At 49.3% G+C, this 17937-nt stretch overlaps 1 protein-coding gene across 2 annotated transcripts in view; it reads left to right on the top strand.

The window, feature by feature from the left end:
• The first annotated feature begins 746 nt into the window (after nucleotides 1-746).
• Nucleotides 747-17937, top strand: part of TRERF1 (transcriptional regulating factor 1) — a 198435-nt gene continuing 181244 nt past the window's right edge. The window contains exons 1-2 of one of the 2 annotated variants that reach the window (XM_040983370.1): nucleotides 747-845; nucleotides 1846-1931. The gene's annotated coding sequence lies outside the window, so the exon portion shown is untranslated. Of the gene's footprint in view, nucleotides 846-934; nucleotides 967-1845; nucleotides 1932-17937 lie in introns of those variants that run through there. The other variant, XM_040983371.1, reaches the window with a different exon arrangement.

Here is a 17937-nt window from a genome sequence, read left to right as displayed (position 1 = left end):
GGAGCCCCTGCCCCTACGAGGCCGGGCTGCGCCGGGGGATCGGTGAGGACTGGCTCGCCGTCCGCCGTGGAGCCCAGTGCAACCCCTTTTCTATATACATAAAAAGAGGCACACCCCTCCCCCCAGCCGCACCCCACCCCCACCCGAGTCCTCTGATTGAAAGCGCGTTACAATAACCGGGACGGCTACGCAGGAAGCAATCCTGCAACGGGTCCGGCCACGCTGCCGGCTCCAGGGCCTCGGTAGTTATTTTTTCTCCTCCTGGCCATGCCGGAGAGGCTGCGGCACCCGGGTCAGGGCTGTCGACAGGTCCCCCGCGAAGCCCACCACGGGGCCCTTGTGCACCGTCCCCCTCCACGTCCAGAGACTCGCCAGCCTGCAAAAGGTGCAATCTCACGCACACGCAAGAGCGCGCGAATAAAGTGGGCAGCGCAGCGCCCGGGCAAGGCTGCGAACAAAGCGGCCGGCCGGCTGGACCTGCGCCCCGGGGCTGGGAGGGTGGGGTGGGGGACGGGGTCCGCGGGCGAGGGGCCACGGTGGAGACCCCGCCGGCTGCCGGACACCTTACTTCCTGCTTCCCCGCCCGCGGCCAGCCCCAGCTCTGCGGAGGGATATCTCTCCCCTCCTCTGTCCCTCTCTCCCTCCCTTCCCCCGCCCTCCTGCTCCTCCTCCTCCTCCACTCCCCTCCCCACCCCGGGCATCGGCTCCCCCCCCAACACACCCCGCCTTTCCCTTTTTGCAAGAAAATAATTTGACAGTCGATTTGCTGACAGGGGAGGAATTTGCATCCTGGATTGGAAAAAAAAAAAAAAAGGCCGAGAGGAGCTTGGGAACGGTTGCTAGGGGTGGGTAATGGGTTGAAAAAAAAAAAAGAGGGGGGTGCCGGTGCGGGGTGCGGGGGGGCGTGCGGTGAGAGCGGAGAAGGAGGACTAAGGGAGGGGGCGAGGGTGGGGAGCGAGGCTCAAGGTAAGGCTAGGTGGCGGCGGCCCGGGCCCGAGTGGGCTGCGGCCGGGGGAGGGGCGAGAGATACATATGTATTTCGGTCTCCCCAGCACACCCCCTTGCCTAGCTAGCAGCGATGGCTGAGAGGCGGTGCATGCTGATGCGGAGTAAGTTTCCTGAAGGGGCGGGTGGCTGCACGCGCGCAGCCCGGCGCTGCGAATTTCCAACCGGGGAGGGAGAGTGGCTGGATGCGGGAGAGTTTGGAGTTGCTGGCGGCGGAGGGCAGGCAGGGGAGCAGGGCCAGGGGCAGGGGGCTGGCTGGCTGGCTGGCTGGCCGGCGGGCGGGCGGGCGCTATAGCTGGGAGTTAAGTTTCCAGGATCGGCAGAGCCTGCACGCTGGCTCGCTAGTAAGTTTCTGGCCAGGGAGGGCGGCGTGGGGAGGACGAGAGGGAGGGGTGCATGTCCATAGGAGGGGGGAGGGGCCCCGCAGATTTCCTGCGGGGAGGCCGAATGCATATGGAGAGTAGATTTCCTGAAGGGAGGGTGGAGGCGTAGACGGGCCGAGTAAGTTTCTTGCCGGGGTGGTGGTGGAGGTGGTGGTGGCGAGATGGTGCTTTGGAAAGCCCTGAGCTTCCCAGCGGGGGTGAGGTGGGGTGGGGTGGTGGTGGTGGTGCTGCTGGTGGTGGTGGTGGGGAGAGCACGCAGGTTTTTTGGGGGGTGGGGTGAGAAGCGGGGGAGGACGAAAGGCCGGGTTCCCTGCTGGGGGGAAGAGGGGAGCTTGCATCTGGGGAGTATGTTTCCTGGCGGAGCGATATTTGTTTACAGGGCTGAGGGCAGTACTGTAAGTGAGTAGCGCTGCAAAGAGGCGGCTGACATAAATTAATATTGAAATTACTCCCTCAGCTCTGCTAGCCCCCCGGCCCACCCCCCCAAGCGGACACTGGTCTTCTGGTCGGATTGCCCATGCACTTGTTGCAGAAGCAGCCAAGGTAGGAAAAAGAAAAAAAGAAGAAGAAGAAAAAAAACCTGATTAAGTTTCATTTTTTTAAACATTCGTTGGGGGATGCTCCCGTGAGAAGACGACGGGGGTGGGGGTGGGGAGAGAAGAGTGTGTGCGGGGGGGGGGAGGAGGGACAGAAAAGGACACGTTCCCCTCCCCACTCCCACCTCCTCCACCACCCCCGACCCTCCGCCAGTTTTCTTGCAGGGTGCCAGCCGGGCCTGCGCCCCTCTTCCCTCGCTGGGCTGCACAGCATCCCAGCCGAGGGGGAGGGGTGAAGTGGACACTGTAATTGGCCGCCCCGGCCTAAAGGCGGGTGGCGGTGGCGGTGGTGGCGGCGGCAGCGGCGGCGTTGGTGGTGGTGGTGGTGGGCTTGCAGTTGAAGGCTGCGATGTTATAAAGCCTTCATTCTTCCAGCCGAGAAACCACAGGACCCTGGGGATGTGCCTTTGGGGTTTTTCTTACGTGATGCATGTGTGATGTCTATGTGCCTGCAGACTCGGGGTGTGTGGGGGGCCTGGGTACTCCCCAGAAGTTAGTGCGGCCACCCTGATGGGAGCCCCCCTCCTTCGCTGCCCAACTTCAGTTTGGAGCCTGGGAAGTTAGAGCTGGTGGTGGTCGAAGAAACTGATCTAAAAAAAAAAAGAAATCCCAACCAAGGCACTCATTCGCCGCCGGCAGGGGCCTCTGGAGAGCACCTGGCAGGCGGGCCTTTGGCCCCGCGCAATGGGCTGGGACATGTGCGTCTGCCATCCTCAGGTTCCAGAAAACGCCCGTGGCTGCTCGGCGGGTGTGTGTGTGCGCGCGTGCTTTCCAAAGGGCCCACTCGGCTGCAGCCAGCTCGGTGGAGAACTCTTTCCTCCAGGAGAGAGGGGCAGCCCTGGCAAGGGACCGTGGTTAACCCAGGGGGACTGGCAGCGTGGCCTGGGCTGGCTTGGGAGGAAGTGGGGGAGAAAGCACTTGGGGAAATCTTTCACCCCGGGACGGCCAAGGCTCTCCCCTCCTCCCCTGGAAGCCGGTGCACTTGCCTCGTTGTCAGCAGGCCTGGAAGCGTGAAGTTCTGGATGGAGCCTGGAGTTTTGCGTGGTCCCAGCTTCTCAGAGGAAGGAGCTTGGGGGCTAGGAAATGTGGTTTTGGTACACACTGGAAGGAGTCTCCTAGCCTTTAACTAGTTAACCAGCAGTCACTGACCCTGCTGGCCTGTTTTCTTGGCTCTCAGCCTCCTGGTTTCTACAGAAAGAGTTGTAGGTTGTGGCTGTCAGGTGCTGGTTGGTGCAGGGACTTTTAACTTGGCCAGGATAATTTTAGAACTGGGGGTCAGATCTAGAGATACTGGGTAGGGTTAGGTCCCAACCACCAGGCAGGCAGTGGGGTTGACGAAAGTTGGTTCAGCTTTATGCAATTTGCTAGATAAGGTTCAGTTTTAGAAGGGGGTAAAAAAGCGGGTTAAAAAAAAAAATCTCTCTACATGTAGCTGATGGACAATGCTTTTGTCTTTTAATTCCTTTTACCTATCAGATTTCCAGATGTAGGTTTGGTATTTGCCAGTTTGAGAACTGAGTTGGTCGTGAATTCCATCTTACTGCCATTTATCCGGTGCTACTGGCTAGGTATTAATTAAACAAATTAGCTATTATTATTATTATTTTTTTACCCGAAGGAAATAGGCCTTCTTGGTGTGTATGCCTGGGAGGATAAACAAAATCTTGGTGTGTGTTTAATTCAGGGTGAAATTATTTACATGTCTAGCCTCAAGGCCAAAAGCAATCATTCTTTTTTTTTTATTTTTATGAGATTTATTTTATTGTCTTGCTTTGGCCATTAATCAAGTCACAGTAGCTTTTTTTTTTTTTCCTTTTCTACCGAGAATGTTCTTGTGGTAATAAAGGCTTGCTTGAAGGCCTATGAATCACTATTCATTCTTCTTAAAATATTATGGTGATTGTCAGGATTTGATGTATAGGAATTGATACCCGGAGTGACACACCTCTTGGGGCTCCACCCTTCCAAGCATGTCCATTTTTGCCAAAGGCTTGTGCAGGAGCTGGCTTGATGTCTCAAAAAGAGCGTTTCCCTTCTGCTTTATAAGCATGGAGAAGATTCACTTTGCAGGTTCTATAGTCTACATGGGTCTTTTCACAGCTGGGTTAGCAGGCTTCCACATCGCAGCCATGTGTTCATATCACATAGAACTTCTGTGAGCTTGCTGTGAAAACAGTTGTTCTATGAACTGGGTGGAAAGTACTCAATTTTGACTCCGCTAAGCTGCCTGGGTCTGTGGTTTCTTAACTCGGAGCTTAAATTGTCCAAGAGGGGACAGGCTGGTGTATTCTGCTGCTGCTTATATAAGAAAATGTGTGGTCACAGAAACAAGCTTACATATCATTTTGTCGGTGAGTCGGTCATAATAACCAAAAGCACTCGTTCTGGGGAAAATAGAGGGACTCTCCATCACGTAGATTAGAGGATGTTAAAATTGCCTTCAAGTCGGTGGCATGGTTGTATAGTATTTATGATAAAGAGACCAAGATCATTGCAGGTGGTTTGATAATCAAGGCAGGGGAGAAGAAACCCCTATGAAGAAATGTTGGGAGGGTGCCCATTTGTGGACTTGGGATTCTCTATCTTAGAAATGGGTAGCTGGATTTCGTGAGTTTCCCTCTGGCTCTGAGATCCTGTATCTTGTGGAGCAAGCTCTACTGAGGTCTTGACAGCCTCTTCCTGGGCCAGCCGCCAAATTGCTTTATGGACTTGGGTGAGTTGATTAACTTGTGTTTTTGTCTTCCCATGGAGAAAGTGGATTTGTCCTCTGGCATTCCAAAAAGGGACTCTTGAACAGCCTTGCTATCTTGCCCATCAAGTGCTGGGAAATACTTCTGACAGGTCTTGAACAACAACAACAAAATTCCTAATTATGTGTACTAAGAGAGAGTGGGGTGGGGCACCCCAGATCATCTCAAATTGTCCTAAAAGTTTCCTCTCCAGCTAGCTGGTTCACTGGTCTAATAGTTGGTCAGGTTTAAGGTGAGTGAAGAGCTTTGGGGAGGAAGTCCTAGGTGGCTTTGCCCACACGGTCTTTGGAGAGTTCACAAGTGGGTAGCTGATATGTGGCTGAATATTGATGATTGAGTTCATAATGATGATACTGTATTAGTCACTTTTGAGAAAGCGTACGTTTCGCCAAAGGCGTTTTTTTTACAACAGCTCTTGATATTTTTATTGACTTTGAATATCGACATGAAAAGTAAGGTTCCAGACAAGTGGCCCAGACCCCAGGCGGTATGACTGGTGCCAGTTGTCCAGCTGGGAAGGCAGCTGAATTCAGTTCATTTTGTTTCTAACCTCATAAAACTGTGTGGCCGCTGCAGAAGGAGGAGGGGGGTGAGTGGTGGATGAGAATCAGTTGGGACCTTGTGGATGAAGGATGTTTCTGGCTTCGCAGGTGGGGCGGGAGCCAATGGGCTAAAGGAGAAACTGAAACGCAGTTTGTTTCTGTAGCAGGGAGAGGGCGGCAAGAACAGCTGGATTTTGGTTCCTGGCAGGTCTTTTCACAAGGGCCATGTGGCATTTTTTAAGGGAGAGTGTAGTCTTCATAACATGAGCTTGACCTCCTGGCTCTTTTAATAAATCTTTTTTTTTTTTTTCTGGCTTAAGGAAAATGCATAAGAAAAAGCCTCTGAGATCTTCTAAGACTTTTGAGTTTTCATAGTGGTTGCTTGTCATCATTTGGGTTAACGGGGAAAATGGGCGATTCTTGGTTGTTTCCCCCCCTGACTCCCGGAAGTTTGCAAATGGGAGATGGGGTGAGATATGTTGAGTTATTGCACTGTTGGTATAGCAACATTTATAAAAGTTTTTCTTTTTGGATTGAGGAGGAAGGGTGGGGGTGGGGAGAATCCGGGTACCTAAGTGGCTGTGATGACTGTGGGGTTATAGAACGTGGTAACAGTACTGTCATGCCTTTTTCATTCATATGTTCAGCAACTGCTTTTTGAGCACCTGTTGTTTGCTGGGCCCCGTGTTAAGGGTCTGGGAACTTTGCCGAAAATGGTGAGACAATTCTCTTCCTCTACCCACACCTATACCCCTACCTATGAACTTATGGTAGAGGCAGGTGCATAAAGAAATGTGTATTGCAGATGGTCAGAAATGCTCTGATGATCGCATAGGGAGCTGTGATGTGGTTGCGCTTTGGCTGGTTTGGGAGTGTTGGACAGAGGGGTTGTGTGGGAAAGTCTTGCTTTGTTGGGGCTAAGAGAGTCTGCAGACAGGAGCAGGGAGTGGGCACAGCAGACCAACTCTGTGGGCTTTGGATTTCGTTTAAAACCATGAAAAGTTTGGACTAGGAAGTGATAACTTCTAATTGTACTGAAGGGGATTGCATTGGTAAGGAAGGGAGTGGAAGAGGGGCAGGTGAAGAGGAACAAAGCAGGGAAGAGGTTGGTGGAGCAGTGAAATGAGGAGGTGTGTGGAGAAGGGTAGGTGTGAGATGATGCAGGCACTGTTGGGTTTGTAGGGACGGGGGTGAAGAGGGATGCTGGATAGCTGAGATGTCTTACTGAGCAGATGGGTAGATGGTGTTGCTGTTTGTGAAGATGGGGGAAGAATGAAAGAGGAAGGAGGGCAAAAATCAGGCTATTTCAGTTTGGGGCTTGAGATGCCTGTAGATTCAAAGTGGACGTGTCAGAAAGGAAGTCCAGAGCCAGAGGAGCTGGATAATCAGGGCAGAGGTCAAAATATGGGTACCTATCGCATGGAAGCAGGTGTTTAAATCCAGAAAAATTGTCCCTGGAATTGGTAAAGTGGAATCCCTTGGATGACTTCGGGAAGAAAAATTTCAGTGGGGTGAGGGATTGAGTAGAACCAAGATTGGAGGACTGGGGATAGGTGGGGAGCTTGTGTAGTGAACTCTGGGGGAAGGTTTGATGATGAAGAGGATAGAAATGGATTGGGAGTCAGAAGGATGTGTACTTGCAGGGAAGGGTTTTCTTTACAAGGGATTGGTGCGTGAGGGAACTTCAGGAAGTTTATAGAAAACAGAATTGAAGGTATGAGGATTTTAAAAAAGGATTTTATTTGAAAGTTAGAGTTAGATACAGAGAGAAAGAAACACAGAGCTTTTCTATCTGCTGGCTTACTCCCAAGTGGCTGCAATGGCCAAAGTTGGATCAGTTCAAAGCAGGGAGTCAGGAGCTTCTTCCAAACCTTCCACTTGAGTTCAAGGGACCAAGCACTTGGGCCATTCTCTGTTGCTTTCCCAGGCACATTGGCAGGAAGCTGAATCAGAAGTGAAGTAGCCTGGACTTGATTTAGTGCCCATATGGGAAGGTGGCACCACAGGCTGAAGAATTAGGCTAGTACACCACTGCGCCAGCCCCGGAGGTATGAGTGTAAGGACTGGTGTTGGGGGCTGCAGGTGAGGCTGCATCTCAGATCCGAGTGCCAGTTTGAGTCTCGGCTACTCTTTTTGCCGCAGTTTCTCATCCTGGGAGGCAGCCGATGGCAACTCAAATGCTTGGGCTCCTGCCACCCATGTGGGAGACCTGGATGGAATTACAGACCCCTCATTTTGGCTTGGCCTAACCCCCAGTTATAGTTGGCATTTGGGGATTTTCAAGTGGGTGAAAATAAACATTTATTGTAAGCATGAGCTTATTATGGTGCACAAATTCTATTTTATAACCTGGGAAGCTTATATTATGAAGAAACTGTTCAAGGATTTCTTCTCCCCCCCCCCCCCCCCAAATAAACTCATAGTTATTTGAAAGGCAGAGAGACATAGAAAGAGACAAACAGAGCTTTTATTCGCTAGTTTGCTTCCCAAATGCCTGCCATGGCTGGAGTGGAGCCAGGGCCAAAGCTTAGACACAGGAACTCCTTCAGGTCTCCCACAAAGGTGGCAGGGACCCAGTTCCTTAACCATCATCCCTGCTTCCCAGGTGTCAGGAGCTGAAGCTGCAACTCAAACCCAGGCACCCTCAGGTGGGACACAGGTGTTTTTGCCATTAGGCCAGACACTGCCCCTAAACTGATTATTTCGGTTTTGGATGTTTTTTTGAAGTAGCCCATGCTTGTGTACCAAGGAGGAAAGATGGATGGAGAGGGAGTGATTGGTGAATAGAAATGGATTGGATCCATTGAGCAAAAGCCCCTGAAAAGTACCTTTGCTTGGGGAAAGGCCTGCCCTCCAGCCAAAGGGTCAGGAGAGCTGAGGTTTCCCTACCCTTGGGGAGGGACACCCAGTGCAGCCAGTGCTTTCCTGGGAAGTTGTTGCTTGTGTTTCTGAGCATTTGGTTGTCTTGGTGAGTGGCACAGGGGATGGTCAGATTCTTTTGCTTAGGTAAAGGGTGCTTCATTTGCAGTAATTGGGACCTCCTATTAGATTTTTTTTTCTTAATTTGATAGGCGGGAAAGAGGAAGTGAGATGGAACAAGTACTCCAATCTGCTGGCTTACTTTTCAAATGCCTGCCGTGGCAGCTAACAATGGGAGTCGGGAACTTATACAACTCCTACCTTGATTGTGGGATACTCAAGGGTATGAGCCATTGCCACTGCCTCCCAGCATCTCTATTAGCAGGAAGCTGGAGGGAGAAGGGGAGCTGGGGATGGAAGCTCGCTCCTGTGCCTTCACCATGAGTCCACATGCCCACCCACAGTGGATTTATTTGGAAAAACTATGACTGTTTACAGAGTGCTGTGACTTCTAATCCTACTCGAAAATTTGGTAGGCACTTTTGTGTTCTTGAGTGCTGCCCTTTGTTTTGGCTGTTGTTCTCAGAAAGAATCCACCGACCGGGACAGTCTAGGAGGTGTCCAACATATTGGGGGTGGTGGTGGTGGCGGGGGGTGGATTTCATGAAAGTGGGTGAGGCAGAAGAAAGAGTTGTGTTGGAGTATAACTCTGTTTCCAGGCTCTGGACAAGTCAGCCTCCCCAGCCTGCCTCTGCCTTTGTAGAAAAGAGGGTGCCACCATCTGTCGCCTCTCTTAGAGCTATGCGAGGTGGCATCAGATAATGCATGGAAAGTGCTATGTAAACTGTAAGCGGTGTCATGCACAGGCAGCGGCGAGGTGACTTGATCTCTAGCCAGATTCTGATATAAAATCTGCAGGCTGACCAGACAATTCCCTGAATGCCCCCGGAGCTGTCCCTAAAAAACCGGTCTCCCTCATCCACTCCCACTGCCATGCCTTCCGCAGGGGTTTTCCTGCACCCACTGATCCTTTTAGCGAAACTGCTCTTTTCATTGCCGGACTGGCATCGGAACGCTGGCTGGGAATTGTCAGTCGGCATGGGTTTCAGACCGTGAGTCTGTGTTCAGCAGTTGAAACCTGGCTTTGCAAAGGGCTGGATCACTTTGCTTCCTGCAAAGAATCCTGTGTACTGGGTGTAGGGGGGCCTGGAACCTTCAGAGAAACCTACTGGTAGGTTCACACTTTTAGCTGTCTTTGTGTGTACCTGGTGTCTGTTTGGCCAGTGAGCTGTGCTAGAAAGTGGCATCCATGCAAAAGCCGTCCCTGGTGGCAAAGGCCACTGTGCATGCCAGACTGTGCATACCAGAAACACACTGTCCATTAGAAAAATCTAGTGCTTCTCACTCTGCCAGCCTGCAAGGGGGAGGCTTTATTTTGACACTATTTTTTAAAAAATTATTATTATGGGGCCCGGCGCGGTGGCGCAAGTGGTTAAAGGTCCTCGCCTTGCACGCCCGGGATCCCATATGGGCGCCGGTTCTAATCCCGGCAGCCCCGCTTCCCTTCCAGCTCCCTGCCTGTGGCCTGGGAAAGCAGTCGAGGACAGCCCAAAGCTTTGGGACCCTGCACCCGCATGGGAGACCCGGAAGAGGCTCCTGGCTTCGGATCGGCATAGTATCGACCCGTTGCGCTCACTTGGGGAGTGAATCATCGGACGGAAGATCTTCCTCTCTGTCTCTCCTCTCTGTATATCCGCCTTTCCAATGAAAAAATAATAAAAATAAATCTTTAAAAAAAAAAAATAAATAAAAAATTATTATTATGGCAGAATCTTTAAACATGTGCAAACGGTGGATAGACTCATGTCATCAGCTCCTGGGTACCAGGGTAGAGATTCAGCAGATAGGTACATTTTGCCACATCTGCCAGTGGAGAGTGGCAATGTTTCCTGGTCCTGTCAAATAAACACACACAGTTGGTTTTGAGGATTCAGTGGAATTCATATCAGTTTGTTTTTGTGGAGAGGGGGAAACCAAAGAAAAATCCAGAAGACAGGAGTCAAATGCCACCCATGAAATTATTGGTGTTTCCCTGGAATTCTATACTTTCAAAGCCTCCTTGGCATATCTTACCCATGTCTCCCAACAGCCGTGGAAGGTAAATGCTTTGTGGCTGAGGAAGCTCAGGAAGTAGAATGGTACAAATGTAAGTGACTACTCCGGAGTGCCATGGCTAGCCAGGGTCCAGGGCGCTGGTTTAATAGCAAGAGGTTCTGGATGGCTGCCAAGTGTAAGGAACAAGCATGTGGTACAGAACGGGGGGCAGGAAGTGGGTGACGTTGAAGAGTTCATGAAAGAATAGAACTCAAGTGTATTTTGATGCAAACAATTTTAAAATCCATGCACAGGTTTTTTCATAGCACCCATTTCCCATACATTCACTGAAGACCCCCTTGGAGGCCTGGGTTTCAAAAATGTTTGCACCAAATAAATGTACAATTTCAGGCCCCGTGAAGTTTGTGACCTCTTGTACAGGCAAAAAATTGTGGGTTTCAAGCAGGTCACTTCGGTATTGAGGGGGCTACAATGTACTCTTACCTTAGTTAGAAATCCTCAGCTGGCATGTTATGGGGATCTAGGGGTTACTATTTTTTTTTTTTTTTTAATAAACTTGAATGATTTGGCTCTGGAATTTGAGAACAGGCAGGTGCAAGGATGCCTTAATTATGGCTGAGAATCAACTTTAAACAAATGAGGCAGTTCCTCTTCACCAGTCTCCTGCAGTCAACTCCGTTCCTCGGTGGGGGTACTTGGACCTGGAGGTGATGTGGTCTTGAGTCTTTGGCCTCTGACTTGGCCATAGCTGGGTCCTGCATAGTGGACTGCCCCAGGAAAAGAATCCTTTCTGAGGGTCTTTAGGCTGTTAGAGCCCACGCTGCTACGAGGGCCCCTCTAGGTCCTTACTGAGGGCGAACTGTGTACAATCTAACTCTTTAATTTTTTTTTTAAGAAAAGAGGGAAAAAGAGGTGGAGCTGATGCTGAAGGAGTTTTAATGGGAATATTGTGGCTGCCCCCTGTGTGGCCTCACAAAAGGAGATACCAAACTCCAGGATGCCAGTAATAGGGCTAATTCAGAACGATCCAGGCTTGTGTTCCTTTTTCTATTTTAGCTGGGAAGTACAGGCCAGCTGAGGGGTGCTGGAGGCAGGGAGAGCCGCAGTAGGTGAGGACATGTGGGGCCTCTTTCTTTCTTCTTCTTCTTTTTTTTTTTCTTTTTTGTCTTAATAAGATTTATTTTTATCAGAAAGTCAGATTTATAGAGCGGAGACACAGAGAGAAAAATCTTCCACCTGCTGGTTCACTCCCCACGTGGCTGCAACGGCCAGAACTGAGCTTATCTGAAGCCAGAAACCAGGAGCTTCTTCTGGGTCTCCCACACAGGTGCAGGGTTCCAAGGTCTTAGACAGTGCTCGACTGCTTTCCCAGGCCACAAGCAGGGAGCTGGATGGGAAGTGGAGCATCTCGGATACAACCTGGCACCCATATGGTATCTTAGCACATGCAAGGCAACAGCTTTAGCCACTGGGCTACTTCACCAGACCCCGCGCCCCGGGCCCCTTTGTTTTTGAAGAGTCTCAGCAGCTTTTGAAGCCAGCCTGGAATTTAAACTATTGTGCCATGTTGACGGGCAGATACTTATTTCTATAGTCTTTCTTGAGGGCTGTGTGTGCCAGGACACTGGGGTGGGCTCCCTGCTGCCCTTGATGTACAGGGCTACAGCTGTCACCCTTGCCATGGGTCTTTTATCCTATTCTAGACTGGGAAATGATGAAGGACAGACCCGGGTCATCTCTGAGCAATTTATCTGTTTTCCTTTTTTGGTTGGATGGCAGAAAAACAGCGCTCTTTCCCCTGATTCACTCCCCAGGTACCTGCACCTGCCGGGCTTGGGCTGGGCCCATCATGTGCTGCCTCCCCGGGTACACATGAGCAGGAAGCTGCTTTGAAAGCAGGAGAGCTGGGCCTTGGAATGGGCACTCTGACATGGATGGAGTGTTGGCATCCCAAATGGTAACTAAATCATGGGCACTGATGCCTACCCCAGCTCCCATCTTTGTATCCAGAGCCTAGAATTGGTTTGTGCTGAAAATATGTTTACTTCTTTAAGATTTAGCTGGGCGTGAGAGGGTTGTTTTATTTTGCTTCTGGTTTGTTTGGAGCGTGAAACCCAGGCCTGCCTCCCAGCAGACCTGGCCCTTGCAGCTGCTACAGGAGAGCAGATCAGGCAAAATAGTTCCTTCTGCCTTGCCACGGCTTTGCAAGCCCTTAGTTTGGAGTGGCTTCACTGAGTTCTCCCAATACAAATGCTGTGCCATCCCTCGTCCCCTTTAATGAGTGACAGTTCGTTACATCGGTTATTCAAGGCCTTATCTATGTTTCTGTCTGTGCCGGCTTAGTCAAAATAGGAAAGAGACCGAGAGACTCAGTATTAGATTTTTGTCGCTGGCTTCCCCCTCCCCCAACCCTTCCCCTATGAGCAAACTCTATGTAAGATTTCTGATACGGGGCCTGGCGGGCGGCTGGGGTGCTGTGTCCTTGAAGAAGTAAATGCTGCCTGCAGGAAAAAAAAATGTGCAGGGCATTGACTTGTAGCAAATGCTGTTTTTCCAACAGCTGTGATTTTTCCATTTTTCTTTTTCTTTCTGTTTTGATTAGTGGAACTCATTGTGCCCCCAGGGGGCTTCAGCTTGCATAGGGGGAGGGCGGGAAGGGAGCTACATTTTCCTGGGAGCCCTCCAGATGGGGAGGGGAAAAGGAGAGAGGGATTTATTGAAAATATATGTCTACTTCTGCTATGATAAAGCGGCAGGTCTGGAAAAATGCAACAGGGAAATCATTATGGTGGTAATGTAGGCAGAGCTCCCTTTCTCATTATCAGAGCCAATGCTAGGTGGAGGAGGGGGCTGGCTGCCGCTTTGAGAGTTGGGGTGTTCAAGAGCAGCAGAAAAGCAGGGGATTGTCTCCGCCCGCCTCCTTCTCTTCGTTTTCTCTGCTAACCTTCCTGAGCTACGGCTTGTTGAGTTTCCCCACTTTCCTTCCTGTTTACCCCTGCCATCCCGAAAATGCTGGAAGGGTTGTTTAATTTTTAAAGTTACAGGGAATTAAAATACCTCTTCTCTGGGGAGGATTTTGGCAACACGCTGTGATCAGAAACCGGATCCTGTCCCCTTGCAGTCGAGAGAAGAGCCAGTCGTTTAGGGACTTAGAAACTTGTATTTTGCCCCGGGATGCAATCAGAATTAGGGTGACAGCTCAGTCACTCGTGGTTACAGCTAATCTCTTCAGCAGCTTGCCGAGGACCCATGTGTCTTCTTAGTTAGCAGTGTAAGGGGGCAGATATGCTGCTGTCTGCTTTACACTTGGGGAAACTGAGGCTTGGGGGCTTGTCAGCAGCTTGCTTAAGGACACACGGGAACACAGAAGGGGCAGAGGGTTGCTCTCTAGAGGGAATCTCTGTGGTTGAGTGAGTTACCGACAGAAGGAAAAAGAGAGCTCTTGTCTTCTACTTCACTCCCCAAATGCTCTCAATTACCCAGCTTGAGTCGGGATGAATCCCAGAGCTTTGAAGGGCAACCCTTGTCTCCCATGTGGGTAGCAAGGAGGGACCCAATTACTTGAGTGCTGCAATTAGTGGGAAGCCGTAGTCACATATTAAATCTAGGTGCTCCAAGATGGGACTTGGATGTCTTAGCTGCTGAACAAGATGCCTGTGAGGTCTGTTTGATAAGCACATGCATTCCGTTTTTGTTGGCTCCCCCTCTCAAGGACCTCATCACCCCTAAGTCTGCCCTTTCTGATGATACCAATTACGGGTAGAATTTCCACACATGGATTTTTTTTTTTTTTGTATTGCTTTTCCTCCAGGTGCATTATCAGGGAGGTGGATTGGAAATGGAACAGTCTGGATCTCGAACTAACACCCGTATGGGTACCTGAACTGCAGTGAGCGGCTGTACTCAGTATGCCACCATTCTGGCCATGAACAATCGGTTTATCATGCTGTCTACTTTTATGAGCTTACTCTTAAAATGCATTTTCCTGCAAACTTCATAAAGTCCTCTTGTAGCAAAAACTTGCTCTGAGATGAGTGGAGAGCCTGGAGGGATTGAGTCTGTGGGCCGACAGGTCCTTAGAAGAGGGAAGGAAGCATAGCGGCAGGAGGACTCAGGCCGTGGCAAGAGATGGAAAGGGAAGCACTTCATTTCTCTTGCTGTCTCCCATGTTCGTTTCCATTTCTGAGGGGGCCTGCTGAAGGAGCCCCTTTTGCTCACCCTGTATGGGTGGGCTGCCGCCTGTGTGTCCCTCTGTTCATCTGTTTGGATCCCTTTAGGCTCTGCCTTCTGCTGTAGATCCTGCTGGTAGAATCTGAGCAGGCACTCAGAACCCACGTCGTCCTCTTCAGCCCCTGCCTGGGCCTGACTTCCAGGAAGATGTTCTTGGGATTGTGGAGGGAAGAGCTTGCTGAGAGCTTTGAGTAGGATCACTGAGCTTTCTCTAGTCTCCTTGAAGTCTTTAAGAGGAACCGGACTGGCATGTTTAAGAGAAGCATGAAGGGACTTCTTTGGGAAAACGGGGCAGTGTGTTCTGGCTGTGGGGACCTCAACTTGTGCACATCTGGGGACAGCATCCATTTCAGAATGCAATAGCTCCCTATTAACCACAGGTGTATGCCGTCGTTTTAGTACACTAGGGTATTTAAACCCCGAGGGTAACTCCCGAGGAGGACATCAGCAGCCTCACAGCTGAGAAAGTAGGAACACAAAAGGGATTAAGAAGCTTGCCTCAGGAGCCCAGTGTTGTGACTCAACACTGACTTGAGTGCAGGCTGTTCCACTTCCAGCCCAGCTCCCTGCTAATGTGCCCTGGAAAACAGCAGATGATTCAAGTACTTGAGTTCTTGCCACCCATGTGGCAGAACTAGATGGAATTCTCGGATCTTGGCTTTAGCTTAGGCCAGCTCAGACTGACTGTTGGCATGCATTTGGAGAGTGTGTCTGCTATTGGAAGATCCCTCTCTGTCTGTCTCTCAGCCTTGCTGATGAATAAGTGAATCTCTCTCACATGCACATACACCACACACACGTAAAAGAAGCAGTTTGCTTACAGGCGTGGCTAGTAAATTGCAGGACAGGGATTCCAGTGCGGGAACCCAGACTTGGATGGTTGTAAAAGCAGGTGCCTCTACCACTTCCTTATTTTGCCTCTCATTAGCCTTACCAGTCAGTGTGGCCTGGGTTTTGTCCAGAAAAATGACAATGTGGTAGGAGGGCTGGTGCACCTGCCCCTTGGTGTCACTCCTGGGTGGGGTTACCCTCCTAAGCCTAACCTTCCTTAGCCTCAGCATCCTGGTTTCTTTGGAGAGGCATGAAGGTAGGAGATGGAAGAGCAGGTGGAGAACTTGAAAGCCATCTTCTCCACTCTTGTCATTTTCTGCAGGGCAAGGCTCTGTGAGATTCCAGGGCAATGCCCAAACTTTACATCTAATATCGGGGGGAGTCCCACTGAAAATTCTGGAAAGGATAAAGCAGTAAAAAACCAGTTTCACCTAGATAAACCTCTTGTGAAACGAGGAACGATTCCTTCAAGTAATTTTTCAATACAGAAGTCTTTTCATAATTCAGTGCTTTGTGTATGTATGAGCTTTTCTAGCTTTTATTTTTAGAGCCAAACCTGAATTAGTATTTTAGCAGTTGGTTAGATAATGTCGGGGCACTTACATGACTTACACTCCTTTAACCTTCTGAAATCTTGCTATGTGTTTTTAAAAGATGTATTTATTGATTTGAAGGGCAGAGTTACAGAGAGAGGAGATGGTGGGAGATGGGTACGAGAGAGAGAAAGAAAGGGAGAGAGAGAGATCTTCTCATCTGTTGGTTCACTGTTCGATGACCACAATAGATGGGACTGGTCCGAGCTGATTCCAGGAGCCTGGAGTTTCATAAAGTCTCCCCCATGGGTCATCTTCAGCTACTTTCCCACGCACTTTAGCAGGGAGCTAGATTAGAAATGTAGCAGCCTTGTTATGCATTTTAGTTATACCCGTGAAACATTCTTTAAACAGTCAATAATAATAATAATTTAAAATGCATAACTAAGCTGGCCAAATCCAGGAGCCAGGAGCTTTATTCAGGTCTTCTACATGGGTGTCAGAAACCCAAGAACTTGCAGTATTATTGACTTCCTACAAAGCTCATTAGCAGGAAGCTGGATTAGAAGTGGAGGCAGGATCCCAGACACTAGAATTTGGAAGGCTGCTACCACAGTCCCTGTCCCTAAAATTATTTTTTTCTTTCTAGTTTTATGTTAAAATTCTATATAAAGTGTTGTTCCCTGTTCCCACAAGTATGCAAGCTGTTGTTATTTTAGAGTTCTATCTGATAATTCTGATGTTGGTCCTCTTGTGCAGTTTATTTGTATCAATTATGTTGTTCTCTTGTTTTGGTTCTTTTTTGTCACATGCTTGGTGATTTTTGTTTGAATGCTGCACATTTTGATGAAAAATGCACAGGCTTGCCTTGATTAAATCAGGAGAGGTCTCTCTCTTTCTCTCTCTCTTTCTCTGCCTTTACTCATAGACTATTCCTAGGAGCTCTTTTCTTGCCAGGCCCTGAGCTCCCATGTTTTGTGTGCTTGTTGTCCTGAATTGATGCAGGCCTCTGCTTTACACTTTGGTGTTTTAGATGCTTGGGTTCGAGCGCTTGCACACAACTGGCCTAGGTGTCAATAGGTGTTTGGAGGGGAAGTGGCCTGTGGGACGTGTTAAGTGTGGGACATGTTTGCTTTTCTTCTGGGATGTTGGTCTCTCAAACCTTGTCTTTCTTTATCACTCCCAACTTCATCCTTCTGAGACCAGGGAGGAAGGTGCTGCGGCCTTTAAGTTAATGATTTCTGTACTCGCAACTTCCTGTGAGGAGGCAGCTGATCCATGAACACTCACTGTGCTTCCCTCTCCTCTAGAAGCTTGGCCTCCCAAGTTCTAGCTGCCTTGTCCTCCCACACCAGCAAGCAGCTATTAGTATTTTGTATTTTATCCGTTATGTGTAGTTATTCCATATGAGAGGATTGATTAGTTTAGTATCAGCTACTCCATAATACCTGAACATGAAATCTAATTTTATATGTTTTCTTACTTGAAATTACAAATATGGTTTGTGTCATGTGAATTCTTCATTAGCTCATTTTTAATATTTTCACTAAATCCCCTTTTGGGGGCTTTTATAATCTACTCAGCCATTCTTCTATTGTTAGACACCTAGGTCACCCTTGCCGTAATTTGCTTTTTTATGTAATTCTGCACACATACCTTTGTATTTCGTGGCTAAAGCGTCTTATTCTGATTTTGAAGGTTTGTAGTTGAAAGGCTTAGCACTGAAAATATTAATAGTAGAGATTGTTTTTTATGCATCTGTCATGTACGCAGTAAAACTGTAGGTCTGTTCTATCTCAGATGGTTTTGAAAGAAGCTTTTTTATTTTCAAAAAGCTGTGGTTATTTCTTTGGAAATGCTCCTACAGTACCCCTTCCCCTGCCACGTGCCTGGTGTGCTTTTACATGCTGTGTAATAATACTAATAATGAGTTTAATTCTCTAGAGAGCCCTAGGACACAGTTGCAGTCAGGGGTCCTCTTCAGAGCAGAGGAACCTGCAGTACCAGAAGGCAGGTCATGGCCAAGGTCACCAGCTCAGCGGTGGCTGAGCCAAGCCTGTGACTGATGTGGGACCCTGGCCACTGACCCCATC

This window comes from Ochotona curzoniae, unplaced genomic scaffold (assembly GCF_017591425.1).
Source record: "Ochotona curzoniae isolate NIBS_2020 unplaced genomic scaffold, NIBS_Ocur_1.0 contig_3819, whole genome shotgun sequence".
In the NCBI taxonomy this organism is placed as follows: Eukaryota; Metazoa; Chordata; class Mammalia; order Lagomorpha; family Ochotonidae; genus Ochotona; species Ochotona curzoniae.
Note: the sequence above shows the minus strand (reverse complement) of the source record. Positions and strands in the feature narration are given on the sequence as shown.